Source organism: Elephantulus edwardii, unplaced genomic scaffold (assembly GCF_000299155.1).
Source record: "Elephantulus edwardii isolate Elephantulus edwardi_28Jun2011 unplaced genomic scaffold, EleEdw1.0 scaffold00013, whole genome shotgun sequence".
Classification (NCBI taxonomy): domain Eukaryota; kingdom Metazoa; phylum Chordata; class Mammalia; order Macroscelidea; family Macroscelididae; genus Elephantulus; species Elephantulus edwardii.
In genome coordinates this window covers 32,609,746-32,627,428 of record NW_006399763.1, presented here as the reverse complement: position 1 = coordinate 32,627,428, position 17,683 = coordinate 32,609,746, and the positions used below count along the sequence as shown (strand labels likewise).

Here is a 17,683-nt window from a genome sequence, read left to right as displayed (position 1 = left end):
AACCCTATGCCTTTGGGGTGGCAGCATGACTCCTTACTGACTTTCTGTTATTATATGTTAGCGAGTTTACTACAACTCATAGAGACTCTATGCACAGTAGCTCTGAATCTTGCTCTATCCTGAGCCAATCTCACTGTCTCTGACACACCTATCCGCATTATCTCAGTTCCTGTGTTAATCCGTTTCATCTGGGAGTCATCCTCTCCTGAGTTATCCCTGAGCCTTTCCAAGCATGATGCCATTCTCTAAAGATTGGTCTCTTCTGGCTATATGCCCAAGGATGAGGGACAGAGTCTCAAAATCCTTGCCTCCAAGGAGAATCTTGGTTTCATTCTCCCCGTGACAGATCTGCTAGTTCTAGGCCACTAGTTCACCTTTACTAGATAACATTCCAGTAATAGAGATTTTGGGGGGCTTTATTATAGACACTTCTCATTCCCTTCTCCTTTCTTTCCAAATTGGGCAGACTGCTGTTAGATATTACTTTGAAGGGTGGTGGTGGTATTTTCATAAAAACTGCTAAGATTGACACACAGAAGAATTTTTTTTAAAATTAGACTGTATTTCAATTCAGGTTGAACAGCTCATTTCCAGCCAGCCAGCACTCAGCGACCTATTTTGCATCTTGATTCATGAGTCACTGACTTGAGCATGCATTTGCCCAGAATACTGAAGCATGTGAAAGGATCAAAATATCACACTTTGATTGATTCAGAAAGTTATTTTCTGCCACCACGCAGTCTGAGAGTTTCTATGCTACATCTGACTAATGGGTGGCGAAGCAGCAGGAGGAAGGAGTCACTGTGAAAGACCTTGGCCTTCCTCTCGGCTACCAGGATCCCAAGACCCAGCTTTCCGTGGCGATGTGAGCCCATAGGGATCTTACGAGCATCAGGTCTGGGTGCAGGAGTCATCTTTTGAAGGGATCCTAGTATTTCGGTTTGACAAAAATCGAGAAACATTTTAGAAAGAAAATCGGATTTGTGTGTAAATAAAGAATATTCCTGAAAAGAAACTCTGTTACGAAACTGAAATCTGGAGACCGCGGTGGTGTTAAGTTGAGTCATCAGTTCCCTTTACACCCTAATAATTGACGGCACTTTGATCACAATGACTGCTCTGGGTGATGCTTTTTTTGTTTGCTTTTTTAAGTACTTCCTTGTGTAAACAGGTTGTCTCACGATCGTCTCGCAAACATGTTTATGTTCGGGGGATCATGGAGAACATCTGTTAGGAACAGATTTCACACTTTTCTGTCAACTTAGGGAAATCTGAATCATATTTTTTGATAAAACAAAAAAAGTTCTTGGAAAGTTTAATGAAGTTTTCTTGGAAGGGGCTTGATGGGATATTTTGATTGCGTACGTGTGTGTGTGTGTGTGTGTGTGTGTGTGTGAAAATTTCTCCTGAACATTCCTATCTGAAGTACTCAGAAACAGGTGTTAACTGTTCACCATTTTCGATGGGAACCATGGAGCACTAAGAAGAGTCCTGGTCAGCCACTCAGGGGTGATAGTGCGGGATGAAGGTCACAGTTTGGTTGATTGGTTTTTTTTTTAAAGCATCTTGGTTATTTTTAGTGACATGGAAACAGCCTTTTTCATGGGGGACAAGATGAACTGAAGGTCAGAAGGAAGCTGGATGTGGGCGCTTAGCAGCTCAAGCTCCAAACCCCAGAAGTGGTCAGAGAATGACCTGTTAGAGGGAGACGGCCCTCAGCCTGGGATCTTGGGAGCAGTCGGTGCAGCAGAGGATTCTGAGCATGGGGTGGCTGGATCGACCAGCCTTCCCTTGGTCAGCAGACGGGTATGAGTGGGTCACTGGGTGATTTCCACATCTTCTTCTTGGGGGGCATGCAATTAAGAACACAGGGACCCTACAGAGAGGTTATTCAGTTGGATTCCGAATCTCAATCAGGAAATAGTCTTTATGTAACCATAATTTCATATTTCTTGGAGTGAATTTGAAGGAAGGTGAAGTCATTCTGGGGGTCGACTATTCACACTGTTCTCCGTGCCTTCAAGATGAAGTTGTGCATAAGGCTGGTGTACTGTGTGGTCGTGGAATTGTCCATGGTGCTTTTGATGGGAATGCCTTCTGTGTTCCCATGATGATTCCCTGCACACCCTATTGGCTCTGCAATTCTTCGAGGCCTCTTCTACTTTGGAGGGCCATGATAGGCTAAGAGTTACATACAGCACTGAGCAGTGTCTAGCACACATTAAGAGTCCAGGAATGTGATAACCGTGGTTAATGTGCTACAAGGCCCTGGATGCCAGGATGATGGCCCTGAGGGGCAGCCTTCACGCCTCCTTAGGTTCGTGGCCAAGCCCTGCCTACGTCCCAGTTCTTTTGATTTAGATATAGATCATTCTTTAGCACTAAGCAATCTTTTTTTTTTTAAATTAGAGAATGCTGTGATATTATTTACCAACTCTCCCCGCCCGCGGCCTCCCCCCAAAAACCCCACAACCCTTCACAATGCTATCAAGATCATTTTCCCTGGAGAAGGCAAAAAAGGTAGAGTGAGTGACTGACAAGAGCTGTTTCATGATCCAGTCCTAGAATTAGAGACCTAGGTGTGTGTAGAGGGAGGGAGTGGCATGAAAGATTGACAAGAACAAAGTTGGTTTCAAGAAACGATGAATAAGTAAGATTTTAGGCAAAATTCTCTCTGCACTATCACGGCAGACCATGTGGGCAAGAATGATCTCCACACAGAGAATCAACCTGCCATCACTAAGATACATGAGAAGCAACAGATTTCCTGAAGGTGCACCATCAGACCTGGGCAAGAAGGGTCCTGTTCTCCTTCAGTCAGCCAAGGAATCCTGGTTCCCACCCCACCTCACTGTCATGATCCCCCTTCCACACCCACATTCCTCCACCTAAGTGTCTCCAAGCAAACTTCTGGGGTGAGGGGAAGCCTTTCCAAGTCCTTTGACACTTGAGTGGGCTGTACCACCTGGAGGGTGACTGAATGTCCAAAGACAGGTTAGGGATACAGGTGTAACTGGAAGTGTGGAATGGTTGGGGCAGGGGGTGAGAAAAGCAGGCTCTGAACCAACTCTCTTTACTCCCATCTTCCAATGTGGCCTCCAAGCAACTTTTAAACTCTGAAACCTGGCCTTCTGAAAGTCATCATGTCAAAGCAGAAGGAGTTTGTTTAGCTTGATTTATGATATCTCAACATTTAAACACAGAGCATGTGGGGTTCAAGTGTTCTCATACCTTGAGTTACACAGACGTTAGGGTTAGTCCTGTCCTGGAGTGGGTGGGCACATGCGATTATGTACATTCAGTTGTGTAGACACTGCCCCACTGGGTAAAGAAGTGGAGGCAGCTTCAAGGAGCTTTAAGATGGCTGAGGTAAAACAAACTTTTCACCAACTATTATTTAAGAATGACTATTCTGAAGAGTTGGAAGGAGGAGTGGCATCCACCTCCATAATAACTTGCCTCCGGAAACCCTATGAACCTGGAGAGGATGAAAGGCACCCAAGCGTCGAGGACTCTCCTTCATAGGGTCGCTATGAGTGGCCTGCGACTCGACGGCACTTAACAACAATAATATCAACAGAGAGAGAGATCAACTCGCCCAGTGGACAGAAAGCGATGCTACCAAGCCAAAGGTGGGTGACTTTTAATCTGTGGCCCTCGGGCCTGTCTTTCATTGTTTTTGTTCAGACATTCCTCTAAGTCGTATAGCCCTGGTGTACAAGTTGCCGTACAACGGTCACTTTTGGTTGCTGTGAGGCTGAACACTGTGACACTGATGTGTCAGATGCGTTAATGGTCGGTTACCCAATGAGGACAGAGAGCAGGGTGGAGCTCCCGATTAAAACAAGCTTGGAAGGAGGAGTGACATCCACTTCCATAATAGCTTGCCTCCGGAAACCCTACGAACCTGGAGAGAGGATGAAAGGCACCCAAGCGTCAAGAACTCTCCTTTATATGGTCACTATGAGTCGCCTGCGACTGGACAGCACTTAACAACAACAACATTCTGAAGAGAGGTTAGCTGCAGTGCCGCCAAATACATCAGTCTTGCTCTGGGCTAACTATGCATATTTTAATATTTTTAAAAAATATTCACCTAATACTTCCATTTCTTGTGGTTTCTTTTTATTCCACCTGCACTTGATACTACATGTATTAGCACCTAGTTTAACAAGCTGATGGTGCCAGTGGGGAACAAACGACTTGACAGCTACGCATGTCAACTTACGACCAAAATACAGAGAAGAAAATAAAAACACAAATGAAAGTTAGGCTGAACTAAGAAAGAAGTCAGTAGCTACAAAAAAGGAGACTTAGTGTAGTGGTACAGTATATAGTGTGTTGCTCTGTCAATTGAAAGCTCTGGAGTTCCAATCCACCAGCTGCCCCACGGGAGAAAGATGGGTAATCTCTTATTAAGATTTACAGTCTCAGAAACCCAAAAGAGGGTTGTCATGAGTTGGAATTGACTAAATGGCAGAGGGGTTTTTTGGTTACATAGCAACTGCACAAATATGATTCATTTTTATAAAGACCCACACGTAACACCCACTTTCAAGAGTTTCCCAAAGTAATTGAAAACTATTGTATGTTGGTTTCTGTTTTCAGCCCTTTCATCTCTTATGAGGAGCTCTGGTGGTGGAGTCGTTAACAGTTCAGCAGCTAATTAAAAAGGTTGGCAGTTTGAACCCGCCAGCCACTCTTGGTGGCAGTCATCCTCTGGAAAGATTTACAGCCTTGGAAACTCCGAGGGGCATAGTTCTATTCTATCCTGAGGGTCACTGTGAGTCATTCCAGGGTGGTGAGTATTTTAGGCTTGTCTTTTGATGACAGTTCTGTTACCACTGCATAAGAGGAATGTGAAGAATGGGACAATCTTCCTGGTGTTAGTAATCACAGAAATCTATTTAAAAACATGGGACTCCAAGCTTCAAAATTATCCTAAAAATTTACCCAGCATAATAAGAGATTGTATTAATAATTTTCTCCTTGAGAAAATGAGCCTTTCATATCAACTGTGTGCCCCAAAATTCTCCATCAAAGCAATCGATCTTCTGGAAGAGAAGGTAATCAAGGGTAGGCTTGCTGATTCTGGACTACATTTTCTCTTTTCTTTCTTGAGACAAGGGCTGACCAGAAAGGTCATTCCACGTTTTGAAGCTGAAGTTTCAGGAGTATCAGAACATTTCAAAGATACTTTACTCCATCAAAGTATCTCCAGGAATCAACAGCAGCGTTGGAGAAACCTCTATTCTCATGAACTAATACAGACCTTCACAAGGGGAGAGAAGCATTTTGGGGGTCAATCTGCTAAGGAAGATTTGACCAGAAAGTGGTATATTGTGATTAAACAATTCCTGTGAGGATGTACCAGGACTTCTAAGCCAACACTAGTTGGAGAGAGAGATGTACACTGCATGTTTCTATCTCTAGAGAGCTGTCACCGAGGCAAAAATGCTTCTTCAAAGCAAAACCAACAACAAAACCCTAGCCCTTCATCTACCAGACACCGATAAGGCCACCACCTGCACAAAGGTAGGGAGCAATCACTGTTCCATGTCCTCTTTGTGCTCCAGATCTTTTCTCGAGATAATGGGTTCTAGCTCCTGTGACTATTACTTGGTACATGAATTCATGTTCTCTCATTATCACTGTCTTGCTCATTATCCTTTGGAAAAGAAAAAAAAAGTTCTAAATTTAAGAAAAAAAATGCTTCCAGTTAACAGATTACAATTGATGACACATGTGCTAATAGAGCCACTGAAATGCAACACAAATGCAGCATAATTTTACCAGTGGGAAGTAGTTAGAATTATCTATCACTTTCTTAGCCCTACAATGAAGCTCACAATTTCATTAACTTCTTTGGCCAGCCTCATCTCATTGATAGACTAAGTCCAAACTTACAGAAATTAAATCCCTCAAGGACCTTTCATATATTGCTAGAGTTTTACTTTTGACATCCTCTATTTGTGAAGCTGATTTTTGAAGGAATATTTTTTTTCCTTTTTCTTTTCAGAGGGGGGAGCGAGCTGGTGGGGAGGGGTGGACAGGGAGAAAAGTGTGGCAATGAATGAATGGACATCCAAAACCTCTGTAAATGTCTATTAAAATTAATAATAAAAAATTAAGAAAAAAATTCACTACAAAAATGCAGTACAACAAGGAACTTCAATGATAAAAAGAAAATACAGCTGTAGGCCTCTATATTTATTCCTATTAGTAAATGTCAGCTCTCTCAGGTCTACTTCCTTGTTGTTACTTTTCCCCCTCATCATCTTTCTGTTTCTCGAGTTTATTTACTCCGTGGCAAAGGAACACATGGCAGGACATTTTCATTTTTATCATGAAATTGTGTTGGACTTAAAAAGCAGTGGAAGGTCAGGGTAAAATGAACCCCATAAACAATACCCTTCCGGAACTAGCTCAATGTGTATGCTGTGGAGAATCCTACAGGGTAAATTCCGAGAGGAAAAGTTGAATAAATATTTACCACATGTATTTATTTCTCCTACTGAGAACTATCTAAGACACGCGGATGTTTAACGATGAAAGCGATTTCAGGATTGCCGTTCCACGCAGTGTCCTGCACAGGCAGCGTGAGGCCTGATACAAGGTCCCAGCCTCATAATGAAACCAGACACAGCTAACTTCCTTTTTTCTTAAACCACCCCCTCACCTGGAGGATGTCCTGAGATGACATAGAGTTAGTCATGTATCACTAATCTGAGATGTTGAATAAAATGATTGGTAATTGTTATCATTAACAACACAATGTAAAATATTCCTCCTGGAAGACGCACACCACTTTCCCGTGATGACCAGCAATCCTTATTAAGCTCAAGATGCTGATGCTTGCAGTCTTGGGGGACTGGGGAGAGGAAGAGATGACATTTCAACTCCAGAACTGTTTCCTCTTCTAATCAACATAACAAGGAGAGGTCATGAAGTGTTCAGTCAGAGATGAGTGGACACTGGAAAACACTTCTATGACTTAGTACTGAAGGTAACAGCCAGAGACATTACAATGCACTCTTTTGTCCAAACTGCTTGAGCCTTTGAGGAAACAGACAGACAGTGAGATTCTAGACCAACGTGGCCAATTCACACACTGGTTAGGAGGTGAACACCTTTGTTCCCAAAATCCCAAGGAAGAGAACCAAATGGCTGGGGCAGTGAAGAGGTCCACCATCTCCGCAGCCTCAAACAAGTGAAACCAAACCAAACCATCACAAAACACAAAGAAATGCAGAATGCAGACTTTCTTGTCTTAGTCCTGCCCAGATAATTCTTCAATTTTACCATCAGTCATTTTCATGAGAATACAGGCATGACCTGTTACATTCTTGGGCTTTTTGTATGAAGCTTCTCCTATCAGAAATCTATCACTACTTCCGAGCTTTAGATCTCCTTCCTCACTTACGGAGTTTGTTCTGTAATCTAGAGTCCTCTCTTGAACCATTTCTAGTGTCATACAAATATGTTTACTTTACCCCATACTGAAATTTTTCCTTGATTGTACATACTCAAATCTCCTATGACATTATCCCCTTTCTCTACCTCTGCTTGGAAAGAAAACCCTCAAAAGTTGTTTATACTGGCTGCCCTTTTTTCTCATCTCCTGGTTCTCCTTAATTAGTTCTAAATATTTTATTATTATTACTCCATAGAAAATGCTTTTATCAGTGTTATCAGTTAATCTTGCCAATTTCATGCTCCATTGTCTCTTCCCATCTTAAGTGGCTTCTCAGCATCATTTGACACTGCTGCCTTCTTCATGAAATAACATCTATTAGTGGCATCAGCCAGTGTTGGCTTCTCATCTGCCTCACCTGTGACTCCCTCTTAGTCTCCTTTCTGGTTCCTTTTCCTCTGTGTATCTGTGAATAGCAGTACGTCCCAAGATTCAATCCTTGGACTTTTTCTTCTTTAACTATACTCACTCTCAGGTCTGTGGCTTTACGCCCCGCCTGCATGTGTTGTTGTTATTGTGTTCCATCAAGACAGAATCAACCCATAACTGACACTTCAACAGGTTTTCAGAAGCAGTAAGTCCCACAAGAGATTGTCAATCTTTCTCCCATGGAGCAGCTTAGCTGGTGGATCCAAATGGCATACCTTTGAATTGGCAGCAAAATTCCCCTCCCACTAAGCCACCAAAGCTTGCCTATCTGTACATCAGGATACCACAATTTTGTCATGGCTTGACTTGCTCTCTGATTTTCATATCCAACTACCTCAGCATCTTCACTTTTACTTCTAATATTCAGCTCAAATACAACATGGTCAAAATAGGGTTCTTGCTCCTATCTCCTCTCCAAACCTGCTTCTCTCAGTGTTTTTATCACAGCTGATTAGGAAAAAATTCTGAAGAGAATCAAAGACAGTATTCAGACTTCCACATGTTATACTTCCATCATATATTTCACTGGAAACTTTTTTTTAACAGTTTTGAAAAGCTTTGTTAAGTCATAGTTGACATGCAATAAACTACATATATCAACTTGTAAAATTTTATGAACTTCTGTAATATCACCCATGAATACATAATCACAATTATGACAATGAGCAGACCCACTGCCACCAACAATATCCATGTTCCTTTTAATCCTCTCATCTGTTGCTCTCTGGAAGAAAATATTGCCAAGATTTGTTTGATATTGCATTGAATCTATAAATCATTTGGGAGAATGAATATTCTGATAAAAAAAAAAAACCCTCAACTTTCTAACCCTTCTGCTTGATATTAAAAACCCTAGTGGCTTAAAAAAGAAAAGAAAAGAAACCCTAGTGGTGTAACACAGTAAGGCATTGAACTACTAAGCAAAAGTCAGGCAGTTCAAATCCACCAGCTGCTCTGTGGGAGGAAGAACGGACTTACTGGAAACTTTTGAACTGCTCCGTGTTTCCTGAGCATTCTGATGAAGAATGACTCCTTAAACATTAATGAATGTTTCAAAGAACTTTTGTCTATGTAGTTTATTTAGGATAAGAATAATACATCAATGAAATGTTAACATATTTAATGAAAAGTGTATTTTCTAAAATAAGAGCAAAGGATGGTTTTTTTATGGTTTTATATTCAACCCCCAATCTCTTTAGTGTCTGGCTTAATAGGAAAGCCAAAGCCCACTGTCATCTAGTCAATTCTGACTTCTGGAGTACAACTGTACAATTGTCCCATCAGGCTCCTGATGCTCTCAGTTTTTACAGAAGCAGGCTTGATTTACCTTTTCCCAACAAAGCAACTTTTAAGTTTGAATTATCAGGCATGGTGTTAACAGTCAAAAATTTTAACCACTGCACCACCAGGACTTAGGAGAGAGAGAATCACTGAATTCTCCTACCTGCCTCTCCATTCAAGTCTGTTGTGGTATGCCAATTTGGTAGAACGATATGAAGGGAAACTAGCTCATCGAGATACATGATTGCAAAAACAGGAAGTTATTTTTAAAAAGTATTTGGAGATCTTCCTCTTTATCCTATACCAAAAGATTAAATATTACATATTTTGAGAAGTTGAGTTTAAAAGTCAACTTCAAAATGTAGAATATCAAAGTGGTAGGAATTTTTATTAAGAAAAGACTGTCACATTAAATACACTGACTGGTATTTTTAAAATTTATTTAAGTCTCATCCTTTGAGTGGTTCTTTTACCAAGGTATGATTTTGTTTCTTTTTAAACATTTTTTTTTCTAAAAAAAAAAATAAACTTTTTTTTCTGGTATGATTTTCCAACAGTACATATTGGTCATCTGGAAGTACTGATTGAGTTAGAAAAATCTTTCATATGCTGATATATTTAATTTTCAATATTAAAAGATAATTAAGATCATCATGAATTTTATCAGAGACTTTAAATATGAGAAAGCTGTCCAGTTTATAGAAGCAGATATGTGTTTTCTAAAATTCTAATTTTTGTTTAAAGATTTTATCACTGTTAACAACGTGTAAGTTGTTTTTTTTTTTTTTTATGTATCTGGCTTCTTTAATTTCTTAAACAAAAGTTATTGTAAAATAAATGCAGAAGTCCAAGTCAGTGGATTTTGTCAGCTGCTCTTTCAAACAAAATTGATCCTATCAAGAGAGAAATAGTTACTTTAGCTCATAACTCAAAGAACTATACAGCTATTTTCCCTTGAGACAACCATCATGCTTTTGTGTGCAGAAGTGGTATATATATATGTGTTCCATTTTGTCACACATCATATCAGAAAGGTTTTACTCAATGGTCGAGATTTAATAAAAAATTTAAGTTTTATTGCTTCATCAAGTGCATTTTAAAAGGAATCTGGCAGTCTGTTTCCTTGTGAATATTGTGGTAAAGAATACAAAGACAACCAGTGTGGCTGAGTATCACTATGTTGTCCTGGGCTTTGACACCCGTAGTTTTACACATTACATTTGCACCATCAAAGTAAATACAAACTTAGTAAAAAAGGCAAAAAACATTTTGATAAGCTGGGTGGGGAAAAGCTTTTACTTTGCATCTCCCTGAAATGGTCTTGGGAACCCCTCGGATTCCACAGGTCACACTTGGGAGCTCTGGTGCTAGCTCTACTACTGCCCCAACCACTTCCATTCTTCCCTATGGATGTGGAGGACCTCACTGGTCTCTCAGTTTTCATTTTTGCCTCAGTTAAAGATCTTCTTCACCGAGCACCCAGAGTAATCTTTCAAAAATATACATGAGACTACACTGCTCTTCTACTTGAAGCCTTCTGTCTTTAGACTTCCTACTTCATTTATACTAGGATTTGAAGTCTAGCCTGTAAGCCCTGTCCCTGCCCATCTCCTGCTCCAGTCACACTGGCCTGCTCTCTTTGCCACAAGCCATGTTCTGTCCGCTTCAGTGTTTTCTTTTGCTTCAGCCTGAACACTCTTCCGGAGGTTGTAGCATGGTAGGCTTCTTCTTGGCATTCAGATCTTAGCTCCCATGTCAGACCTTTCTTGACCTCCTCTAAACACATTACCACCCTCTTCTTTACTATGATGTTCTATTTTATTACCTTCATAGCACTCATCACTCTCTGAAATGAACCTGTTATTAATTCAGCTGCTAGTTTATAGGCTGTCTCCCATAAAACAGAATGCAAATCCCACAGGAGGAAGAATCTTGGCTTTTTTTTTTTAAATGATATTTCCTTACCACCTTGGACAGTACTTGGAATACAGAAGACTGGATGGGAGTGTGCATGAATGAAAATGAGTGATATTATAGTATGTAAGAAGGTAATCCATACAAGATATTATAAACTTTAAAAGTAAGAGAAATAGCTTGCTGCAACTGGTAGTCCACCCTTATTAATAATACTCATTCTGTGCTTTTGAAGTCACAAGGGACCTTAATATTTTAAGAATGCTTGCTGTCTTAACAATTTTTGTTGATGAAACAAGACGAGTAAAGCCCCGATTGTTTCTTGCCAGTCTTCACACAGATCTCCCCAGCACCAGCCTATTTATTTTTCAGACTGCTGTATATACAGTGTGGGTAATACTGGAACATGGAAACCTGATCTCGTCACACCCAATTCCCACTGACTTTAGGATGAAGATCAAATTACACTGTTTCTTACTTGAAGAGTTAATGACTTTGAGAGCTACTCTACAGCTGAGTAAGAGTTATAATAAGTAACTTCACTGTATCCATAGTTACCTACTATTGATAAAGATATATCAATGATCAATACACATAGGCTATAATTTACTTTGTAATTTTCATTTATGCTCATTAAGAGTCATGCATTTGATGAGAAGAAAAAAGCCTTGGTCATAAAAGACCAACATATACGCTTTAAAAAAAAAAGCTGAATATATTTTGAATAATGTCAATGTAAGTATCCAAAGTACACATAGAAAGAATCAATTGTGCTTTTCTAAGAGTATTCAAACAAGTAGCAGACTAGCACAGTCATTAGAGTGTGGCTAGACTAGTTTGGTTCCAAATGCTACCACTTATTACTATACATTGGTATCTAGAAAAAAATTACTGAACACCTCTAAAACCAGCATGTGGACAACAGTATTTGACCACTGAAATTATTTTGTTGCTCAAAGGGGGAAAAATAATTTTTAAGATACATATTAAAATCCTAGTCCAGTCCTAGGTACACAGCACATATTCAGAACATCCGACTGAAATAAAATACTACAAATTATGCTTTATACTCCTTTGCACAAAGATGTGACATACCATGTAAAATCACAAAAGGCTTTATGTGATTCATGTAAGTTCTCATGTGCATATGTATTTAGGGAAAGAGTATGAATTTGTGTCTCGCATTTGTAGTTAAATTTAATGTCAGAGATGATGTCATAATCCTTGACAAGCACTCTTTGAGGCACAGTCCTTACGTTCTTTAACCGATCATGCCAGTTTCAATCAACAACTAAAATAGGAAAATTTAGTGAGGTGCGTAAACACAATAAGTAACATCACATATATTAAAAAGAAAACCAACTTAGACACATTATTGTGTTTAAAATACATTATTTCAAATATGGTGTATATGATATTAACGAGGAAGATTAACGACAGTTCCACTTTTCCCTTGATCTGTGATGTGGGTTTACTAAGCCTAGTAATTTAAAAACCTGAAATTGAAATGTAAAGGCTAGCAGGATGGCTGCAGGGGGAAAAAATTGGCTAAAAAGATGTAGTATTATCCTACAGTGGGAAAAACAATTATTTCTTGAAAATATTCAGAACCTGATATTATTTAATGATTAGAAAAGTGGATGAAAAGATGTATTTAGCATTTGCTGAAGATTCTCAATGTGTAAAAATATTTTAAACATGTATGCAGTACTTTTTAGTTAGTAGGAGAAATATATATTAAGATATAATGCTCATTTAACTGAAAAAAAAAAAAATTATCAACTCTAACTTGGACATTGCCAGACATTGTCAAGTTCAACTTAAAAGTTCTTGAAATCAATGTGGGAACATATATGATTTGTTTATTACTGTAACATTATTATTCGTTAAAAATTAGGGAGCTGGTCATCTTTGTGCATTTGTCATGTTTAGTCTGTGTCTAGATAAATGAGGCTTATCTAGATTTGGGGAACTTTTAAGGACTCGGAGTAACCATCCAAGCACTGGGAGACCTAGATTAGCTAGAAAGACATGGACTCAAGATAAAGACAACCTAAAACCTTACTACACGGCTACAGTAATAACAGGAACCCAAACAGTCCGGTATTTGTATTAGATCTATGAAATAAGAGCTTGTAGACCAGAAATAAACTCATTTATCTATAGAAAACTGATTTTTGAAAAGGATTCTTAGGCTTCTCAATGGAGAAAGAACAGAATCTTTCCTTGATTACAGACTTTCCCAGTGGCATATCTCCTAATCTCCTGACTGCTGGTGACAAGTGCAATGACTGTGGATCCAAGTAAGATGAAGTCATTGACAGTTTTAATCTGAAACTGATTATTTCAGAAAGCATCACATGATCCAAAGCCAGTGGTAATGAAGGAAGAAGTTCAAGCTGCACTGAAGGCATTGGGGGGCAAGGAAGACCCCAGGAATCAATGGGATACCAACTGACATGTTTCAACTGATAGATACAGCCTAGGACATGCTCACAAGTCTATGCCAGGAAACATGGAGGACAGCTGTCTGTCTAGCTGGCTGACTGGAATAGATCAGTATTTGCTCTCATTTCCAAGAAAAATGATCCAACAGAATGTGGAAATTACTAAGCAATAGCATTAATATCACATGCATGGAAAAAACTGCGGAAGAGCATTCAAAAATGACTAGAAAGCACATAGAGACCTGCCAGAAGTTCAAGGTGGATTTATAAGAGGCCGTGGCACCAGGGATATCATTGCTGATGTCAGATGGATCCTGGTTGAAAGCAAAGAATGCCAGAAGAATGTCTGTATGTGCTTTATTGACTATGTAAAGGCATTTGACTGTGTGGATCATAACAAATCACGGTTAACATTGAGAAGAATGGGAATCCCGGAACACTTAATTGTGTTTATATGAAACCTATACCTAATCCAAGAAGTGGTTGTGCAAACAGAGCAAGGGAACATTGGATAGTTTAAAATTAGAAAAGTTATGCATGAGTTTTATCCTTTCTCCACACCTATTTACTACTTTATATGCTGAACAAATTATTTGAGAAGTCAGACTATGAGAAGAATGTGGCATTAGGATGGGAGAAGACTCATCAATAACCTTCATCATGCAGATGACACAACTTTGCTTGCTGAAGGTGAAGAGGACTTGAAGAGCTCGCTGCCTGCAATCTTCAATATGGACTGCATCTCAACACCAAGAAAACAAAAATTCTCACCATTGGACTTACAGGCAACATCATGATAAATGGAAAAAAGATTGAAACTTGAATTATGAAGCACATAGTCAAGATGCTGCTTATCAGGGAGGATGATTAAATTTTTTTTTTCATTGGCTGAGATACTTTATCAGGATAAATATGTGTAAATGATACTGTTGTCATGTACTGTCAAGTCAGAATCCATAGCTGTCCCTCCACTGAGTGTTCAGAAGTGGTTTAATTACACAGAGGGAGATTGTCCATCTTTCTCCCTAGGAGGAGCTGGTGGACTTGAACCATGTGCTTTTGAGATTGCAGCGCAATTCCTTGTCACTAGGCCACCAGAGGCTCTCTATAAATGAGACTATGCTTGGTAAAACAAAGGATATGAACATGTATGGCCAAGCACAATCAATAAGAGTGCATCTAAATTCCAAAATCAATCTCCATAATAGTCTATGTGTTTCCTACTGCCAAAGGGGCCCTTTAGAGTAGTGAGAGAAGATCTTCACCCTGAAACCCACAGCGTCCCTTTTCAGCAGGAAGTAGCTAAAAGAATACGCCATCCCCTTTTCCTTATGACTCAGGGTGAAGTCTCTCTCAGGGAGGAGTGATAGGGAATGGCAAAGGACACACTGACAAAGAAGATTAATCAGAACTGGCTTTGACAAGCACTGTGGCATTTGGACAAGAACAAACAGGGAGGAGGGTAGAGAGAAAAGTGCAACAATGAATGAATGGAAACCCAAAATCTCTGTAAATGTTTATGAAAATTAATAAAATATAATTATAGGGGGAAAAAAACAAAAAAACAAAGAGTTAGTAAAAAAAGAGGAAAACCCTCAAGGAAATGGACACAGTGGCTGCAACAAAGGACTCAAATAAAGCAATAACTGTGAGGTAGCATGAGACCAAGTGATCTTTTTGTTCTAGAAACAGTCTTTTTGAGATCTCCACGGTTTCATCTTGTTCAGATCTACAATCAATACCCTTGGCACTAGCAGTGGGGAAATAAAAACTGAGAACATCTGCTGTTAAGGACATCTCCATAGTGCTAATGAGAATCAATGTCAGTCTAGAGACTGAAGTGTGTTTGACTCAGGCCATGGCTTTCTTGGTTGTTTGCTATGCATCTGAGAACTGGACAATGACTAAGGATGACAGAAGAATTCTGCGTATGGTGCTGAAGAAGAATACTAAACATACCATGGACCAGCAAGAGAACAAGTCTGCCCAGGAGAGATGAAACCAATTGGATTCTTGAAGGCCAGGATTTTGAAACTCTGTTTGACCTACTTTGAACATGTGGTCAGGATGGTCTAGTCCTTAGAAAAAGACTTCATCCTTGGAAAGATGGAAAGTAAATATAGGAGAGGAAGACCCTGGATGAGATGGATTGACACAGTGGCTATAGCAACGAGGGCAAGTGTGTCAGAGACTGTGAGGTTGGCCTAGTACAAAGCAGGATCGAGAGTCTTCGTAAACAGGTATGAGTCACAGTTGAGTCAATAATACATGAGTTGGAATAGTTTTGATTTCAAGGCAACTAACAACAACATGGCAGTTACTGTCAGAAACTATAGATAATAACTAGTGCTGGCAAAGATAGAAATGAACTGGAAACTTCATGCACATCTATGTCTACTGCTGTATTATTCACAATAGCAAAGAGATGGAAGCAACCCAAGTACCCATCAACAAATGAATGAAGAGGAAAAACTTTGGTGCATTCACACAATGGAATACTATAAAGCACTGAAAAACTATGAAATAGTAAAACATTGCACAATATGAGGGACCCTTGAGGACAGTATGATAATGAAATATCTCTATCACAAAAGGACAAATACTGCATAACATCACTGTTATAAAATAGGACAGTAATGAGGGGGTGTTTGGGGAGGGAATGATTAAAGAGTGGATAGATAATGAACACTGCACTAGAACAGATACAGAGAAGAACTCTGTGCAAGAAATTTATGATTATGCAGTCTATGTATGAGAACATCTGGAATAAGAGGCACATTGCAGGGTGGGCTGGGAGGGGGATGGGGAAAGAAAATGCGCAACAACGAATAACAAAAATGCAAAAATAAAAATAATTGGAAACTTCATTAATTGCTAGTGGGAATATAAAGTGGGTCATCCTTTGTAGAAAATAGTTTGGCAGTTTTTAAAAAATGTAAACATGGAATTATAATATGACAATTATGACATGACTCAAATGATTTAATTCCATTATATAAATTAAAAAGACTTAAAAACAGGAACTTAAACAATTAAATACACACTAGTGTTCTTTGCAGGATTATTTACAATAATGACAGAGGAAGTAACCTAAGTATCTATCGACAAATAAATCAGCTGTTACTTAAATGTGAACCATAGTGGGATATTATTAATCCATAAAGAAAAATGAAGTCCTGATACAAGCTGTGTAGCATGGATAGGTCTTTCAATACATATGCTGTGTGAAATCAGACACAGAAGGATAACTATATAATGATCTTATATTGTACTAGAGCACTGAGAAACCAAAGCAAAGGGAAGAAATCAGTAAGTGGAGCCCAACAGAAGATTTCAAAGGGCAGCTTGGGAAGACAAAGCTAAGTATTAAAATGAAATGTTCAAAGAGCAGGAGTTGGAAAATCAAAAGAGAGACAAACTTGCTTGGCATTTTTGAAGCTGAAGGAATTGAAGAACAAATTCAATACTTGATGATGGGATGGACATCCAGAATATTAAATGATCCAGCAAGCATCAAAAGAAAATGGAAGGGGTACAAAGAGTCACTCGTTGTTGTTATGTTTCTCGATTTACTTGTGATTCATAGGGACCCTAGGTACAATAGTCCTGAACTCTGCTCTAACCTGAGCCAATTTTATTGTCTCTGACACACCTACCCCTGTCACCCCAGACACTGAATCAATCCATCTCATCAAGGGTCTTCCTCTCTTGTGTTGTCCGTCCACCCTGCCAAACATGATGCCCCTCTCCAAGGACTGGTCACTCCTTGCAACCTGCCCAAAGTATGTCAGACAGAGTTTCAGAATCCTTGCCTCCAAGGAGCAGCTTGGTTTCACCCTCTCTAGGCTGAACCTGCTTGTTCTCATAGCAGTCCATAGTATATTCAATACTCTTCTCCAACACGACAGCTCAAAGACATCAATACTCCTATCATCCCTAGTCATTGTCCAGCTTTCTGATACATAGCAAGTAATTACAAAGACTATGGTCTGGATAATCGAACATTAGTCTCCAGACATCACTGCTTTCACTACTCTATAGAGGTCCCTGACAGCAGATGTTCCCCAACGCTATTCGTCTTTTGGTTTTCTGGCTGCTGGTACCAAGAGTGTTGATTGTGAAAACGAAGTCACTATAT

At 39.4% G+C, this 17,683-nt stretch overlaps 1 pseudogene; it reads right to left on the bottom strand.

Moving 5' to 3' along the window:
- Nucleotides 1-1,887: 1,887 nt before the first annotated feature.
- Nucleotides 1,888-2,175, bottom strand: LOC102858546 (annotated as a pseudogene).
- Nucleotides 2,176-17,683: the final 15,508 nt, after the last annotated feature.